This window comes from Oncorhynchus mykiss, chromosome 5 (assembly GCF_013265735.2).
Source record: "Oncorhynchus mykiss isolate Arlee chromosome 5, USDA_OmykA_1.1, whole genome shotgun sequence".
In the NCBI taxonomy this organism is placed as follows: Eukaryota; Metazoa; Chordata; class Actinopteri; order Salmoniformes; family Salmonidae; genus Oncorhynchus; species Oncorhynchus mykiss.
The window spans coordinates 65,153,960-65,173,872 of record NC_048569.1 but is presented as its reverse complement, the minus strand read 5'-3'; positions in this window follow the sequence as shown (position 1 = coordinate 65,173,872).

Genomic DNA, 19,913 nt, shown 5'->3' with positions numbered 1-19,913 from the left:
AAATGCAAAGGATTTACCTCAGACACCCAACAAGACCCTTATCCCCGTCATTAGCAGGAGAAAGAGACTGAGATATCGGGGACGTAGGTGGGTAATCTGCCTCTACCATCAGTCCTATTAGCCAACGTACAATCATTGGATAACAAAATAGACGAAGTACGAGCACGTATGTACTACAAACGGGACATTAAATACTGTAATAACTTGTTTCACCAAGTCGTGGCTGAATGATAACATGAATAACACACAGCTGGTGGGTTTTATGCTTTTTCGGCAGGATAGAACTGCAGCCTCTGGTAAGACAAGGGGTGGCGGTCTATGTACCCTGCTAAAAAAAAAAACCACTTAAACAACACAATGTAACTCCAAGTCAATCACACTTCTGTGAAATCAAACTGTCCACTTAGGAAGCAACACTGATTGACAATACATTTCACATGCTGTTGTGCAAATGGAATAGACAACAGGTGGAAATTATAGACCATTAGCAAGACACCCCCAATAAAGGAGTGGTTCTGCAGGTGGTGACCACAGACCACTTCTCAGTTCCTATGCTTCCTGGCTGATGTTTTGGTCACTTTTGAATGTTGGTGGTGCTTTCACTCTAGTGGTAGCATGAGACGGAGTCTACAACCCACACAAGTGGCTCAGGTAGTGCAGCTCATCCAGGATGACACATCAATGCGAGCTGTGTCAAGAAGGTTTGCTGTGTCTGACAGCGTAGTGTCCAGAGCATGGAGGCGCTACCAGGAGACAGGCCAGTACATCAGGAGATGTGGAGGAGGCCGTAGGAGGGCAACATCCCAGCAGCAGGACCGCTACCTCCGCATTTGTGCAAGGAGGAACACTGCCAAAGCACTGCAAAATGACCTCCAGCAGGCCACAAATGTGCATGTGTCTGCTAAAAAGGTCAGAAACAGACTCCATGAGGGTGGTATGAGGGCCCGACGTCCACAGGTGGGGGTTGTGCTTACAGCCCACACTGTGCAGGACGTTTGGCATTTGCCAGAGAACACCAAGATTGGCAAATTCGCCACTGGTGCCCTGTACTCTTCACAGATGAAAGCAGGTTCACACTGAGCACGTGACAGACGTGACAGAGTCTGGAGACGCCGTGGAGAACGTTCTGCTGCCTGCAACATCCTCCAGCAAGACCGGTTTGGCGGTGCGTCAGTCATGGTGTGGGGTGGCATTTCTTTGGGGGGGCCGCACAGAGGTAGCCTGACTGCCATTAGGTACCGAGATGAGATCCTCAGACCCCTTGTGAGACCATATGCTGGTGCGGTTGGCCCTGGGTTCCTCCTAATGCAAGACAATGCTAGACTAAAACTTAAAACTGTTTTACCTAATTTCTACCAGCATGTTAAATGTGCAACCAGAGGGGAAAAAAACTCTAGACCGCCTTTACTCCACACACAGAGACGCATACAAAGCTTTCCCTCGCCCTCCATTTGGCAAATCTGACCATAATTATATCCTCCTGATTCCTGCTTACAAGCTAAAACTAAAGCAGGGAGCACCAGTGACTCTGTCAATAAAAAAAAGTGGTCAGATGAAGCAGATGCTAAGCTACAGGACCGTTTTGCTATCACAGATTGGAATATGTTCCAATGAGCAGTACACCACATCAGTCACTGGCTTCATCAATAAGTGCATCGATGACGTCCTCCCCACAGTGACTGTACGTACATACCCCAACAAGAAGTCATGGATTACAGGCAACATCCGCACTGAGCTAAAGGGTAGAGCTGCCGTTTTCAAGGTGCGGGACTCTAACCCAGAAGCTTATAATAAATCCCAATATGCCCTCCGACGAACCATCAAACAGGCAAAGCGTCAATACAGGACTAAGACCGCTCGTCGGATGTGGCAGGGCTTGCAAACTATTACAGACTACAAAAGGAAGCACAGCAGCGAGCTGCCCAGTGACACGAGCCTATCAGACGTGCTAAATTACTTCTATGCTTGTTTCGAGGCAAGTAACACTGAAACATGCATGAGAGCACCAGCTGTTCCAGATGACTGAGTGATCACGATCTCCATAGCCGATGTGAGTAAGACCTTTAAAAAGGTCAACATTCACAAGGCTGCAGGGCCATACGGATTACCAGGCCGTGTACTCCGAGCATGCGCTGACCAACTGGCAAGTGTCTTCACTGACATTTTCAACCTGTCCTTGACTGAGTCTGTAATACCAACATGTTTCAAGCAGACCACCATAGTCTCTGTGCCCAAGAACACTGAGGTAACCTGCCTAAATGACTCTGACCCGTAGCACTCACATCTGTAGCCAGGAAGTGCTTTGAAAGGCTGGTCATGGCTCACATCAACACCATTATCGCAGAAACCGAAGACCAATTCCAATTTGCATACCGCCCCAACAGATCCACAGATGATGCAATCTCATTGACTACAGCTCAGCGTTCGATACCATAGTGCCCTCAAAACTCATCACTAAGCTAGTGGTAAGGGTAGGTAACAACATATCTGCCATGCTGATCCTCAACATGAGGGGCCCTCAAGGGTGTGTGCTCAGACCCCTCCTGTACTTCCTGTTCACTCATGACTGCAAGGCCAGGCATGACTAAATCAAATCAAATCAAATGTTATTAGTCACATGTGCCGAATACAACAGGTCACCTTACAGTGAAATACTTACTTACAAGCCCCTAACCAACAATGTAGTTTTAAAAAATACGGATAAGAATAAGAAATAAAAGTAACAAGTAATTAAAGAGCAGCAATAGCCTCCCGGGTGGCGCAGTGGTTAAGGGCGCTGTACTGCAGCGCCAGCTGTGCCATCAGAGTCCCTGGGTTCGTGCCCAGGCTCTGTCGTAACCGGCCGTGACCGGGAGGTCCGTGGGGTGACGCACAACTGGCCTAGCGTTGTCCGGGTTAGGGAGGGATTGGTTGGTAGGGATCTCCTTGTCTCATCGCGCACCTGTGGCGGGCCGGGCTAGGTGCACGGTGTAGCCTCTGACACATTGGTGCGGCTGGCTTCTGTGTTAAGAAGCAGTACGGCTGGTTGGGTTGTGTATCGGAGGATGCATGACATTCAGCCTTCGTCTCTCCCAAGGTCGGCAGTGGCGATTTTAGCATGTAAATCCTTGTGTGGCAAAAGAAAAACAAGATGTGGGATGCATGCTAGTTCATACAGCCTCATTTACTACCTTTAAGAACATAGATGACTTGCTTAAACAAATGTGGTTTCTACTGACAATTGAAATGTACAAACTATGGCATAAGGGGACGACAAGCAGATTCGAGGAGGCAATCCGTAATTTCGATCAAGACATTAATGAGCGAGCTAGGACGGACGTAGTCAATAAAACGATTTGTTCCGCACTTTTTAAATGTACAGCGACAGAATTCAGAACATGGACCGTTCTTACAGTATTCTCCCTGTACACCAAGTCAGAAGCTGCAATGATGTGCGCTGGGAGTCGGGTAGCAAGTTCAAGGAGTGAGTGTTTTAATAGAACATAATACAAAACAAGAAACACTAACAGCACACAGATAAGAAACAATAACGCCTGGGGAAGGAACCAAAGGGATTGACATACAGTTGGGCAAAAAAGTATTTAGTCAGCCACCAATTGTGCAAGTTCTCCCACTTATCAAGATGAGAGAGGCCTGTAATTTTCATCATAGGTACACTTAAACTATGACAGACAAAATGAGAAGAAAAAAAATCTAGAAAATCACATTGTAGGATTTTTAATGAATTTATTTGCAAATTATGGTGGAAAATAAGTATTTGGTCAATAACAAAAGTTTCTCAATACTTTGTTATAGGCCTCTCCTTGTCTCATTATAGGATCTCCTTGTCTCATCACGCAACAGCGACTCCTGTGGCGTGCCGGGCGCAGTGCGCGCTAGCCAAGGTTGCCGGGTGCACGGTGTAGCCTCCAACACATGGTGCGGCTGGCTTCCGCGTTGGACGCGGAGCAGTACGGCTGGTTGGGTTGTGTATCGGAGGATGCATGACATTCAACCTTCGTCTCTCCTGAGCCCGTATGGGAGTTGTAGCAATGAGACAAGATAGTAGCTACTACAACAATTGGATACCACGAAATTGGGGAAAAAAAGAGGTAAAATTTAAATTTTGTCCCTGGCGACGTAGTGTGTTACTGATGGTAGGCTTTGTTACTTTGGTCCCAGCTCTCTGCAGGTCATTCACTAGATCTGGGATTTTTGCTCACTGTTCTTGTGATCATTTTGACCCCACGGGGTGAGATCTTGCGTGGAGCCCCAGATCGAGGGAGATTATCAGTGGTCTTGTATGTCTTCCATTTCCTAATAATTGCTACCACAGTTGATTTCTTCAAACCAAGCTGCTTACCTATTGCAGATGCAGTCTTCCCAGCCTGGTGCAGGTCTACAATTTTGTTTCTGGTGTCCTTTGACAGCTCTTTGATCTTGGCCATAGTGGAGTTTGGAGTGTGACTGTTTGAGGTTGTGGACAGGTGTCTTTTATGCTGATAACAAGTTCCAACAGGTGCCATTAATACAGGTAACAAGGGGAGGACAGAGGAGCATCTTAAAGAAGAAGTTACAGGTCTGTGAGAGCAAGAAATCTTGCTTGTTTGTAGGTGACCAAATACTTATTTTCCACCATAATTTGCAAATAAATTCATTAAAAATCCTACAATGTGATTTTCTGGAAAAAAAATCTCATTTTGTCTGTCATAGTTTAAGTGTACCTATGATGAAAATTACAGGCCTCTCTCATCTTTTTAAGTAGGAGAACTTGCACAATTGGTGGCTGACAAAATACTTTTTTGCCCCACTGTATATAGGGAAGGTAATCAGGGAAGTGATGGAGTCCAGGTGAGTCTGATGACATGGCCCCATCCATGCGGTGTATGTAATGATGGTGACAGGTGTGCGCACACGTGACAGAAGCATAGGATAAAGAGGGCATATAAACAGATAAATCAAACTCTTACAATATTCAATGATTACATTTCTCAAAAACAGATTACAGGCTACATGTGCACCACCAAGTCAGAACAGTAGGTGAAATTAAGAGGTGAAAATAGGCAAAATTATTAGGGTGAGGCACATGTGCTACTAACAGCTTACTACACAACCCACACTTAGTATTACTTTCTTAGCTACAGTGTACATATCTCCCTTGCATGTTGCATAATTTATGCAGCAGCATACAATACATTTTTGGACTCACCTTGTTGTGTTGTACTCACTTGAACAGGAAGGTGGCACAGCGGTCCTTCGTGGGCAAATTTTGTCCAAGTCAGAGCTCGTTTTTCCAGAGTTTCCAGCTGTCTTGAACTCACTAAAGTCAGATTTTGCAGTTCAGAGTTAAATTGTTTTGAGTGCGTCACAAGTCATGCTTCATTGACAGCATGTCCAATGTTGAATTTTTATAATTTTAAACCAGGAAAAGAGACCTTTAATCTTAGACTTGAGATCACACCACCAGTCCACTGTATAGAAGGCTAATGATTGCTTTGTAATGCTTGCAGTTAGCCACTGATTCCACCAATACATTTTATCTATAATATCTCTTTATTATTTATCCTCATATGACAAGGATTAAAAAGGATTTGCCAGTAGATTGTCGACTTGATTCATGATGATGCTAGCTAAGATTTGAAAGTATGATGTTGACATGATCAGTCCAATCAAAGCTACTGTAGATATGTGATTTGACATGATTTTATTTGTGATCATTGACATTGAGCATTCTTGGATGGGCACTTCTAATGTAACTCAATGGCAGCATCCAAGGGGCTTGAATTTTCTAGCTCTACCCTTAGACTTGGCGGTGACGTAGTGTCCCCACGAGTGACAAAATACTGAGCCAATCACAGCGCAACGCTCTGTATTTTCTTTTGGCTGGCCCCACCACCACAGAAAGCACTGAGCTAGGCTGAAACACATATAAGAGACCATGTTTGTATGCGGCTTTATTAACTCAATGATACATTGTTTGCATTGTTTGCAAACTGAAATGTGACACGAATGAATACCAAAATAACATGCAAAACAGGAAAGCCCTCCTATTTTGCTAAAAATGTGGGGCTCAAAACGGGTCGCCACTGAAGGTTGGGTTTATGAAGATTACATTGACATCCGATTTGCCCAACAAAGGACACCATAATTTCAACTTTAGCTAGGTATACTATCATTCGTGGTTGATTAGATCTTTGGAAGTTTAGAAGTAGTTACCATTAGCCCTAGACCAAAGGTTGGCAGATGATGATATTGATCTGGTATTGATGGCAGCCGGCAATACACTCATATCCCCCGTGGACAGGTTTGTACCTAAAACATTCTCCATTCAGACTGCATTGGATTTCCTCCTTAACTAGATTTAATGGCGAGAAGGCAGATAAAAACAGGCAAGATATGCATACTTCCTTTATGAAACACCATTTTCCACCTGCTTGCTAGTTGCTACTTCCTGATGTTGGGCCCTGCGTTCAGCCAGGGGTAAACAACAGACTGCTAGCCTCCCGGGTGGCGCTGTGGTTGAGGGCGCTGTACTGCAGCGCCAGCTGTGCCATCAGAGTCCCTGGGTTCGCGCCCAGGCTCTGTCGTAACCGGCCGTGACCGGGAGGTCCGTGGGGTGACGCACAATTGGCCTAGCGTCGTCCGGGTTAGGGAGGGATTGGTCGGTAGGGATCTCCTTGTCTCATCGCGCACCAGTGACTCCTGTGGCGGGCCGGGCGCAGTGCGCGCTAGCCAAGGTTGCCAGGTAGCCTCCGACACATTGGTGCAGCTGGCTTCCGGGTTGGAATCGCGCTGTGTTAAGAAGCAGTACGGCTGGTTGGGTTGTGTATCGGAGGACGCGTGACATTCAGCCTTCGTCTCTCCCGAGCCCGTACGGGAGTTGTAGCAATGAGACAAGATAGTAGCTACTACAACAATTGGATACCATGAAATTGGGGAGAAAAAGGGGTAAAATGTTTTAAAAAATATTTTAATAAATAAAAAAGACTGCTGCAACACGATTTCCTGAACGTAATACGCAACATCCGAAGACTAGCATTTCTAGGCATTATTATGGTGGTGGAAAATGGTGTTTCATATTGTGCCCTTTTTTCTGCCTTCTCGCCATTAAATCTAGTGAGAATTAGGTAGGTCTGATACCGAAAAAGAAAGTAAAGTATTGCCTATTTCAGCCATATTTTATTTTGGAAAACAAAGTGTTAAGTAACATTTTTCAAAGTAAGCTCAGTTAAGTAAACTATGTATTTTTTTAAAGCATTAGTTTAAGTTCATAACTTCTCCAGTGTGAAGTGAACTCCGCAGCTTGGTGAACTCCGTATATGTACAGTGCCTTGCGAAAGTATTCGGCCCCCTTGAACTTTGCGACCTTTTGCCACATTTCAGGCTTCAAACATAAAGATATAAAACTGTATTTTTTTGTGAAGAATCAACAACAAGTGGGACACAATCATGAAGTGGAATGACATTTATTGGATATTTCAAACTTTTTTAACAAATCAAAAACTGAAAAATTGGGCGTGCAAAATTATTCAGCCCCCTTAAGTTAATACTTTGTAGCGCCACCTTTTGCTGCGATTACAGCTGTAAGTCGCTTGGGGTATGTCTCTATCAGTTTTGCACATCGAGAGACTGAAATTTTTTCCCATTCCTCCTTGCAAAACAGCTCGAGCTCAGTGAGGTTGGATGGAGAGCATTTGTGAACAGCAGTTTTCAGTTCTTTCCACAGATTCTCGATTGGATTCAGGTCTGGACTTTGACTTGACCATTCTAACACCTGGATATGTTTATTTTTGAACCATTCCATTGTAGATTTTGCTTTATGTTTTGGATCATTGTCTTGTTGGAAGACAAATCTCCGTCCCAGTCTCAGGTCTTTTGCAGACTCCATCAGGTTTTCTTCCAGAATGGTCCTGTATTTGGCTCCATCCATCTTCCCATCAATTTTAACCTTTCTGATCTCCCCATCCCGGATCCGGGATCGTGAATACAGACTCAAGCTCATTACCATAACTCAACGTTAACTATTCATGAAAATCGCAAATTAAATGAAATAAATATGCTAGCTCTCAAGCTTAGCCTTTTGTTAACAACACTGTCATCTCAGATTTTCAAAATATGCTTCTCAACCATTGCAAAACAAGCATTTGTGTAACAGTATTGATGGCTAACGTAGCATTTAGCATTAGCATTCAGCTGGCAACATTTACACAAAAAAACAGAAAAGCATTCAAATAAAATCATTTACCTTTGAAGAACTTCAGATGTTTTCAATGAGGAGACTCTCAGATAGCAAATGTTCAGTTTTTCCTGAAAGATTATTTGTTTAGGACAAATCGCTCCGTTTTCTGCGTCACGTTTAGCTATGAAAAAACCCCTGTATCCAGGATTGTGTAAATCTATCAGCAAGCTCATTAGCATAACACAACGTTAACTATTTATGAAAATCGCAAATGAAATGAAATAAATATGCCATCTCTCAAGCTTAGCCTTTTGTAAACAACACTGTCATCTCAGATTTTCAAAATATGCTTCTCAACCATAGGAAAACAATCATTTGTGTAAAAGTAGCTAGCTAGCGTTAGCATTTAGCGTTAGCATTTAGCGTTAGCATTTAGCGTTAGCATTTAGCGTTAGCATCCAGCACGCAACATTAACAAAAACATAAAAGCCTTCAAATAAAATCATTTACCTTTGAATAACTTCTGATGTTTTCAATGAGGATACTCTCAGTTAGATAGCAGATGCTCAGTTTTTCCAAAAAGATTCCTTGTGTATTAGAAATAGCTCCGTTTTATACATCACATTTGGCTACCAAAAAAAATCCGAAAATTCAGTCCTCAAAACGCGAACTTTTTTCCAAATTAACTCCATAATATCGACTGAAAACATGGCAAACGTTGTTTAGAATCAATCATCAAGGTGTTTTTCACATATCTCTTCATTGATACATCGTTCTTGGACACATGCTTTCTCCCCTGAATCAAATGGTAAAGTAGAAGCAGCTGGCAATTGCGCACCGAATTCGACGCAGGACACCAGGCGGACACATGGAAAATGTAGTCTCTTATGGTCAATCTTCCAATGATATGCCTACAAATACGTCACAATGCTGCTAAGACCTTGGACAGAAAGTGTAGGCTCATTCCTTGCGTAATCACAGCCATATAAGGAGACAATGGAAAACAGAGCTTCAGAAATTCTGCTAATTCCTGGTTGATGCATCATCTTGGTTTCGCCTGTAGAATGAGTTCTGGGGCACTTACAGACAAAATCTTTGCAGATTCTGAAACTTCAGAGTGTTTTCTTTCCAAAACTGTCAAGAATATGCATAGTCGAGCATCTTTTCGTGACAAAATATCGCGCTTAAAACGGGAACGTTTTTTATCCAAAAATGAAATAGCGCCCCTAGAGCTCTAACAGGTTAACCATCTTCCCTGTCCCTGCTGAAGAAAAGCAGGCCCAAACCATGATGTTGCCACCACCATGTTTGACAGTGGGGATGGTGTGTTCAGCTGTGTTGCTTTTACTCCAAACATAATGTTTTGCATTGTTGCCAAAAAGTTCAATTTTGGTTTCATCTGACCAGAGCACCTTTTTCCACATATTTGGTGTGTCTCCCAGGTGGCTTGTGGCAAACTTTAAACAACGCTTTTTATGGATATCTTTAAGAAATAGCTTTCTTCTTGTCACTCTTCCATAAAGGCCAGATTTGTGCAATATACGACTGATTGTTGTCCTATGGACAGAGTCTCCCACTTCAGCTGTAGATCTCTGCAGTTCATCCAGAGTGATCATGGGCCTCTTGGCTGCATCTCTGATCAGTCTTCTCCTTGTATGAGCTGAAAGTTTAGAGGGACGGCCAGGTCTTGGTAGATTTGCAGTGGTCTGATACTCCTTCCATTTCAATATTATCGCTTGCACAGTGCTCCTTGGGATGTTTGAAGCTTGGGAAATCTTTTTGTATCCAAATCCGGCTTTAAACTTCTTCACAACAGTATCTCGGACCTGCCTGGTGTGTTCCTTGTTCTTCATGATGCTCTCTGCGCTTTTAACGGACCTCTGAGACTATCACAGTGCAGGTGCATTTATACGGAGACTTGATTACACACAGGTGGATTGTATTTATCATCATTAGTCATTTAGGTCAACATTGGATCATTCAGAGATCCTCACTGAACTTCTAGAGAGAGTTTGCTGCACTGAAAGTAAAGGGGCTGAATAATTTTGCACGCCCAATTTTTCAGTTTTTGATTTGTTAAAAAAGTTTGAAATATCCAATAAATGTTGTTCCACTTCATGATTGTGTCCCACTTGTTGTTGATTCTTCACAAAAAAATACAGTTTTATATCTTTATGTTTGAAGCCTGAAATGTGGCAAAAGGTCGCAAAGTTCAAGGGGGCCGAATACTTTCGCAAGGCACTGTATGTATATCCTGTACTCTATACCATCTACTGCATCTTGTCTATGCCGTTCGGCCATCGCTCATCCATGTATTTATATGCACATATTCTTATTCATACCTTTACACTTGTGTGTATAATGTAGTTGTTGTGAAATTGTCAGATTACTTGTTAGATATTACTGCACATCGGAACTAGAAGCATGAGCATTTCGCTACACTCACATTAACATCTGCTGAACATGTGTATGTGACCAATAAAATTTGATTTGACACACCTGTCCTGTCTGGTCCAGCGACAGTGGGTTTGTGCCCATAGGCAATGTTGTTGCCGGTGATGTCTGGTGAGGACCTGCCTTACAACAGGCCTACAAGCCCTCAGTCCAGCCTCTCTCAGCCTATTGCGGACAGTCTGAGCACTGATGGAGGGATTGTGCGTTCCTGGTGTAACTCGGGCAGTTGTTGTTGCCATCCTGTGCCTGTCCCTCAGGTGGATGTTCGGATGTACCGATCCTGTGCAGGTGTTGTTACACGTGGTCTGCCACTGCGAGGACGATCAGATGTCCGTCCTGTCTCCCTGTAGCGCTGTCTTAGGCATCTCAGTACGGACATTGCAATTTATTGCCCTGGCCACATCTGAAGTGCCTCCTTGCCTAAGCACGTTCACACAGATGAGCAGAGACCTTGGGCATCTTTCTTTTGGTGTTTTTTCAGAGTCAGTAGAAAGGCGTCTTTAGTGTCCTACGTTTTCATAACTGCGACCTTAATTGCCTGCAGTCTGTAAGCTGTTAGTGTCTTAACGACTGTTCCACAGGTGCATGTTCATTAATTGTTTATGGTTAATTGAACAAGCATGGGAAACAGTGTTTAAACCCTTTACAATGAAGGATTTTTGGATTTTTACAAATTATCTTTGAAAGACAGGGTCCTGAAAAAGGGGCGTTTCTTTTTTTGCTGAGTTTATCTAAGGATAACCACACAACATTTGGTGAATGCAGGTCCTTGTTGGCATGTGGGAAGAGTTTGACTTTTGCGAAATGGCAGTTAATAAAGAGAAGTACAATGAATGAGCAGACACACACACACACACACACACACACACACCATATAACGACTCTCTCACTCACAATATAGTTAATTAAAGAGCAGTGTTGTTGAGGCTGCTGTAAATGTGTGTCAAGGCTTGGCTTGCTGATTAGCACTGAGTGCTGTTGCGTTGTAATCTAATGAGGGTTAGAGTAATTGAAAAGCAATCCCCTCTGATTCATCAGGGATCATGAGATGTGGTGCACCTTTCCTCCGTCTCAACATAGGACGCAGGAAAGAACATTCAGAGGACACAGAGTTTGAGCGGGCAAAACCTATCCTGAGAAACACTTCATCCTTGTTTTCTCAGAACTCAACCTGTTGATCTGTATTATTTTGGGTGTCTGCTGTTGTAAAGCATCTTTTCGTTGAGAAATTAAAGTGATTGTTTTTCTTATGTCCTGTCTGACATTTAGACATAAAATAGAACAGGAAACTAGGTTTCTGCCTCTAGGTTTTCATGTTGACATTTACCGTGATGAGGTGACACAAGAAACCCCAACGAGAAAAGGGAATGAATCCCACTGCCAGTGCTCCACTTGGATAGATAATACCACAACAACACACAACCACAGCGCTGCCCTGTCTCACTGACAAGCACTTAGCATGATCAATGTTCATGTACTGTTGAGCCGATGAGCCTCTCTCTTAGACAACTGCTAGAAGTTGAACCAAAAATCATGCAGTTTACAGTGCCTTGCGAAAGTATTCGGCCCCCTTGAACTTTGCAACCTTTTGCCACATTTCAGGCTTCAAACATAAAGATATAAAACTGTATTTTTTTGTGAATAATCAACAACAAGTGGTACACAATCATGAAGTGGAACGATATTTATTGGATATTTCAAACTTTTTTAACAAATCAAAAACTGAAAAATTGGGCGTGCAAAATTATTCAGCCCCTTTAATTTCAGTGCAGCAAACTCTCTCCAGAAGTTCAGTGAGGATCTCTGAATGATCCAATGTTGACCTAAATGACTAATGATGATAAATACAATCCACCTGTGTGTAATCAAGTCTCCGTATAAATGCACCTGCACTGTGATAGTCTCAGAGGTCCGTTAAAAGCGCAGAGAGCATCATGAAGAACAAGGAACACACCAGGCAGGTCCGAGATACTGTTGTGAAGAAGTTTAAAGCCGGATTTGGATACAAAAAGATTTCCCAAGCTTTAAACATCCCAAGGAGCACTGTGCAAGCGATAATATTGAAATGGAAGGAGTATCAGACCACTGCAAATCTACCAAGACCTGGCCGTCCCTCTAAACTTTCAGCTCATACAAGGAGAAGACTGATCAGAGATGCAGCCAAGAGGCCCATGATCACTCTGGATGAACTGCAGAGATCTACAGCTGAGGTGGGAGACTCTGCCCATAGGACAACAATCAGTCGTATATTGCACAAATCTGGCCTTTATGGAAGAGTGGCAAGAAGAAAGCCATTTCTTAAAGATATCCATAAAAAGTGTAGTTTAAAGTTTGCCACAAGCCACCTGGGAGACACACCAAACATGTGGAAGAAGGTGCTCTGGTCAGATGAAACCAAAATTGAACTTTTTGGCAACAATGCAAAACGTTATGTTTGGAGTAAAAGCAACACAGCTGAACACACCATCCCCACTGTCAAACATGGTGGTGGCAGCATCATGGTTTGGGCCTGCTTTTCTTCAGCAGGGACAGGGAAGATGGTTAAAATTGATGGGAAGATGGATGGAGCCAAATACAGGACCATTCTGGAAGAAAACCTGATGGAGTCTGCAAAAGACCTGAGACTGGGACGGAGATTTGTCTTCCAACAAGACAATGATCCAAAACATAAAGCAAAATCTACAGTGGAATGGTTCAAAAATAAACATATCCAGGTGTTAGAATGGCCAAGTCAAAGTCCAGACCTGAATCCAATCGAGAATCTGTGGAAAGAACTGAAATCTGCTGTTCACAAATGCTCTCCATCCAACCTCACTGAGCTCGAGCTGTTTTGCAAGGAGGAATGGGAAAAAATTTCCGTCTCTCGATGTGCAAAACTGATAGAGACATACCCCAAGCGACTTACAGCTGTAATCGCAGCAAAAGGTGGCGCTACAAAGTATTAACTTAAGGGGGCTGAATAATTTTGCACGCCCAATTTTTCAGTTTTTGATTTGTTAAAAAAGTTTGAAATATCCAATAAATGTCGTTCCACTTCATGATTGTGTCCCACTTGTTGTTGATTCTTCACAAAAAAATACAGTTTTATGGCTTTATGTTTGAAGCCTGAAATGTGGCAAAAGGTCGCAAAGTTCAAGGGGGCCGAATACTTTTGCAAGGCACTGTAGTAAGTATGAGTTAAATTGTCCTTGGCTAACATTTAAATAAATGTACTTCAAGCAAATCTTTATAATGGTTCTTCAAGCACTTGGCTGTTAGTCAAAAACACAGTGTACTCTAAATACCAGAGGTGGGACCAAGTCATTGTTTTACAAGTCACAAGTAAGTCTCAAGTCTTAGCACTCAAGTCCCAATTCAAGTCAGGCAAGTCCGAGTCAAGTCTCAAGTCAACTTTGAGTTTCGAGTCCTAAACAAGTCATAATGTGCTCTTCACCAAATGTAATACCATTTCATATTTTTAACAATAGTAATAGTTAGTATATTACATTTACATTTATGAATGCTTTAAAAAATATCTATATATTTATTACTTAACAAATAAATGTTATATTTCCATGGAAATACATGGGTAGCCATAATAGCATAATTTTTAACATTTGGGCTTGGGTAGGGTATCAAGTCAGGTCGAGTCATAAGGTTCAAGTCCAGGTCAAGTCACGAGTCATTGGTGTCAAAGTCGTGTTGCAAGTAGAAATACCTCACATGTGACTCGTAATAAGACTAAGCAATTAGCTCATTCAATGAATTAATTGTATCCACAGGATTTATAGGAATATGCAAGGACACTATGGTTGAGTCAGAGTAATAGGCTATCTAGAAATGTCTGACCGTGTCTGTGTTTTGTTACTTCGTAAAATGAATGGATTCACATACAAGGAACAAAGTAAGTTACAAAGCATTAATAACAAGTATTACAAGGAATTATTCTAAGCATGGTCAGAAAGAGACAGAGAAACCATAGCCTGAAAGGCCATGCCCCAAAAGTTCATGGGGTGGAGAGAGAAAGAAAGAGTATCTCACCACAGCAGGTCAGGAACAAATAAGAGAAAGAACAATGCATCTTAGACCCTTTTATAAGCACCTCAGTTGTTTGGATTCAAAACCTGAGTTGTTGACCAATAGTATCACAGTAAAGTTAGCCTCCAATCAGTTATCAGATCTCCATGATGTAACCTCTGCTTCTCAGATGTGTGACAATGTGGGTTGGCAAGACCAACACGGAGAATGTTGAATTCCTAAGACAACACAAAGCAAATTCTTGCATACAGTTGATAAGAAGAGTCACTTCTGGGGCTGGGCTCCCCTACACCATACGTTCAGTCTGGCCTGTGGAGAGAAACATCATGAATGATTGAAGACTCCCCGGTGGAGAGTCAGCAGAATGGGACGGCAGCCAGCCAGCAGGTTAACGCTCCCATCTTGTTTATGTGTGAATCAGGGTCATTCTACCCACATGCTGCTGAAGACTGGACCACTAGCCTTGGCTCTCCTCCAAGCTAGTGTTAAGAGCTGGCCTACTGTAGCACTGTAGCTGTCATTTCATTAAAAGCTACTCTCAAGGTCAGAGGTGTGTGAATGCCTGCTCATGATCCACTGTGTTTGTTTAAGGTGATCACTAGAAGTCAGAATGATGCTAGCCTGGCCCCCTTTCTGGGACTTTATAAATGAACATGACTCAAGTTGTAAAGGTGTTGAATTAGAAGCAATCATCCCCTTGTCACCATAACATATGTGAGCTGAATGACCCTGGTGTCATACAATAGAGTGTGTTCCAGGGTGGCGTTACTAAGACTGCATTTATTCCTTTTACAGGTGTACGATCTTAATTTGAGCCAGTTTAAGAAAATAATTATCCAGGAACAGGAAATGTGAATTATTATGTGGATTATAATTAATGAACATTTTCGTAGGGATTGATACATTTTTCGTCAGGGTAAATCAAGTCTGACATTTCAAAGTGGAAATTACAAACTTCAGAGGCCTTTTTAAAACTCAAACACACTACATGTTTTGATATTACTGACCATAACCTGTTGTTGAAAAAACGTATGTGTTAAGGCTTTTCAACCTCTCCCATATTGTGGATTCAGAGCTATCTATCTAATAGAACTCAAAGGGTTTTCTTTAATGGAACCTTCTCTAATGTCAAACATGTATGGTGTGGTGTACCGCAGGGCAGCTCTCTAGGCCCTCTACTCTTTTCTATTTTTACCAATGACCTGCCACTGGCATTAAACACAGAATGTGTGTCCATATATGCTGATGATTCAACCATATACACATCAGCAACCACAGCTAATGAAGTCACGGAAACCCTTAACAAAGAGTTGCAGTCTGTTTTGGAATAGGTGGAATAGAATTACCTTAGATTGTATACTGTCATTGTCAAAACATATAGATTCAATGGTTGTAAAGTTGGGGACACCACATTCACAAAAGCAAATTATGCCGGCTCTAGTTTTGTCTAATCTTGATTATTGTCCAGACGTGTGGTCCAGTGCTGCAAGGAAAGACCTAGTTAAGCTGCAGCTGGCACAGAACAGAGCAGCACGTTCTGCTCTTTGTTGTAATCAAAGGGCTGATAGAAATACTATGCATGCCAGTCTCTCTTGAATGAGAGCTGAGGAGAGACTGACCACATCACTTCTTCTTTTAATAAGAAACATGAATGTGTTGAAAATCCCATTTGTTTGCATAGTCAACTTACACACAGCTCTGACACACGCACCTATCCCACCAGACATGCCACCAGGGGTCTTTTCACAGTCCCCAAATCCAGAACAAATTCAAGAAAGCGTACAGTATTATATAGAGCCCTTTTTGCATAGAACATCCTTCCATCTCATATTGCTCAAATAAACAGCAAACCTGGTTTCACAAAACAGATAAAGTGACACCTCACGGTACAACCCCTCTCCCCTATTTGACCTAGATAGTTTGTGTGTATGCATTGATATGTAGGCTACGTGTGCCTTTTTTTTAAATGTACGTAGTTCTGTCCTTGAGCTGTTCTTGTCCATTGATGTTCTGTATTATGTCATTCTGTATTATGTTTCGTGTGGACCCCAGGAAGAGCAAATACCAAAAGTTTGCATTTCCTGCTGTACAGGAACATTCTCAGCAACAAAATAGTGATCAAATTAAGATCCTACATCTCTACAGCTCAGTATTCAACATCATACCCTGGAACTGAACACCTCACTCTGCAACTGGATCCTGGTCTTCCTGACAGGCCGCTCCCAGACGGTGAGGGTATGCAACAACACATCAGCCACGCTGACTATCAACACGAGGCCCGTCAAGGGTGTGTGCTTAGTCCCCTCCTTTACTCCCTCATCAAGTTTGCTGACAACATGGCGAAGGTAGGACTGATCACCGTCGACGATGAGGCAGCCTATAAGGAGGTCAGAGAACTGGCAGTGTTATGCCAGGAAAACAACCTCTCCCTCAATGTCAGCCAGACAAAGGAGCTGATCGTGGATTATAGGAAACATATGGGTGAGCACACCCCCATCCACATTGATGGGACTGTAGTGGGGCGGGTCAAGAGCTTCATGTTCCTCGGTCCACACACACCCACACAGTTGTGAAGAGGGCACGACTCCCCTCAGGAGGCTGAAAGATTTAGCATGGGCCCTCAGATCCTCAAAAAGTTCTACATCTGCCTCATCCTATAAGACTGCTAAATAGCTTATCAAATGGCTACCCAGACTACCTGCACACACACTGGAATCTACCCACACACTCACAAATTCTTACACTGACAACACACACACACACACACACACACACACACACACACACACACACACACACACACACACACACACACACACACACACACACACACACACACACACACACACATGCATACTGATGCCACACACACACTCACACACACACTTTCACACTCACCACATGAGTTGCTGCTACTGTCTATTATCTATCCTCTTGCCGAGTCATTTTATGCCAACCTACAGTGCCTTCAGAAAGTATTCACAACCCTTGACTTTTTCCACATTTTGTTGTGTTACAGCCTGAATAAAAAAAGTATTACATTTATATCTTGGGTCTTGTGTGTCCGCACACAATACCCCATAATGTCAAACTGGAATTATGTTTTTAGAAATGCTTACTAATCACTTTCAAATGAAAGCTGAAATGTCTTGAGTCAATAAGTATTCAACCCCTTTTGTTATTGCAAGCCTAAATATGTTCAGGAATAAAAATGTACTTAACAATTCACATAATAAGTTGCATCAGTCTGTGCGCACTAATAGTGTTTAACATGATTTTTTAATGACTAACTCATCTCTGTAGCCCACACATATAATTATCTATAAGGTCAACACATCCGTCACGCTGATCATCAACAAGGGGGCCACTCAGGGGTGTGTGCTTAGTTCCTCCTGTACTCCCTGTTGATCCACGACTGCATGGCCGCACTCGACTCCAACACCATCATAAAGTTTGTTGGCAACGATGAGGCAGCCTATACGGATGAGGTCAGAAAATTTCAAACACAGATTCAACCACAAAGACCAGGAAGGTTTTCCAATGTCTCCCAAAGAAGGGATGGGTAAAAAAAAAAAGCCGACATTGAATATCCCTTTGAGCATGCCTAAGTAATTAATTACACTTTGGATGGTGTACCCAATCACTACAAAGATGCAGGCATCCTTCCTAACTCAGGTGCCGGAGAGGAAGGAAACCTCAGGGATTTCTTTAAAAGCTGACTTTAAAACAGTTACAGAGTTAATGGTTGTGATAGGAAAAATCTGAGGATGGATGAACAACATTGTAGTTACTGCGCAAACAGCTCCAGGCATTCCATGCTTTTCTTAACTCTTGTTCTGAGCACCTGAGATTCACTATGCAATCGGAGATACTTCAAATCAGTTTCCTTGATCTTTAGATTTTGTGAGAGGATAATGTTCTATACACTTTTCTTTACAGGAAACCTACTGATCGTAACAGTTTGTTGAGGGCTGATAGCTGTCAACCACTTCCCTTGAAAAACAGTTTTCCCTACAGCCAATTCTGTAGAAACAAAAGAATTTGCAAAAAACGATCAGATTTCGACAGAAACATGGCTGAGGCTAAAAGGGGGTATGTATACTCGCATGGCAGAAATCTCAGAGATCAATTTGTACTTCACACAATACATACTTTGCACTAAAACACAAGGTTAAATATACACTGGAGATGCTTACCAAGACGACATTGAATGTTCCTGAGTGCCCTAGCTACAGTTTTGACTTAAATCTATATCAAGACTTGAAAATGGCTGTCTAGCAATGATCAACAACCAACTTGACAGAGCTTGAAGAATTTGGGGGTTTGACAGATGCCAGGAAAATGCTTCTTGCCCCAATGCATAGTTCCAACTGTAAAGTTTGGTGGATGAGGAATAATGGTCAATGCCTGCATGACAATGCCTCTGGTGTGGAAGAACTTGACTGGCCTGTACAGAACCCTGACCTCAACCCCCTCAAACACATTTGGCATGAACTGGAACGTTGACTGCGAGCCAGGTCTAATCGCCCAACATCAGTGCCCGACCTCACTAATGTTCTTGTGGCTGAATGGAACCAAGTCCCTGCAGCAATGTTCCAACGTCTAGTGGAAAGCCTCCCAGGAGAGTGGAGGCTGTTATAGCAGCAAAGAGGGGATCAACTCCCTATAAATGCCCATGATTTTGGAATGAGATGTTCAACGATGTTCAACGATGTGTCCACATTCTTTTGGTCATGTAGTGTACTACTCTGATATTGTTCTACTGCCTAGCTACTGAAGCTCATGCCTGCTGTCCCCTGATGCCAACACACCGTTGACATAAAGTCACATTTGGTTCCGATTACCTCACAAAGACACATTGTTTAGGGTTTTTCACCATGTGTGTCCTTAGGATAATCCTAGACGATACCCAGGGCTATCTGTTCATAGTTTTTATAGCCTACAACGTTTCTGTGTAGGTTAATTTATTTTATATAATGTCTAAACCCATTAATAAAGTTGTGTAGGGACATTCAGAAATAGTTGTAATTTATAAATCACAAAATGTCATGCAAAATCAGATGCATATTTTCATTTCAAATTCAAGATATATTTATCATTATACACACAATTTCCAATCAAAATCCCATTGTAGTATTATTTCATTAATGAGGCCACAGAACTCTGTGATTGGTTAGCCATAAAAGAGACTAAGGTTGGTGCTATTTTTTTACTAGGCAAGTCAGTTAAGAACAAATTCTTATTTTCAATGACGGCCTAGGAACGGTGGGCAGAACGACAGATT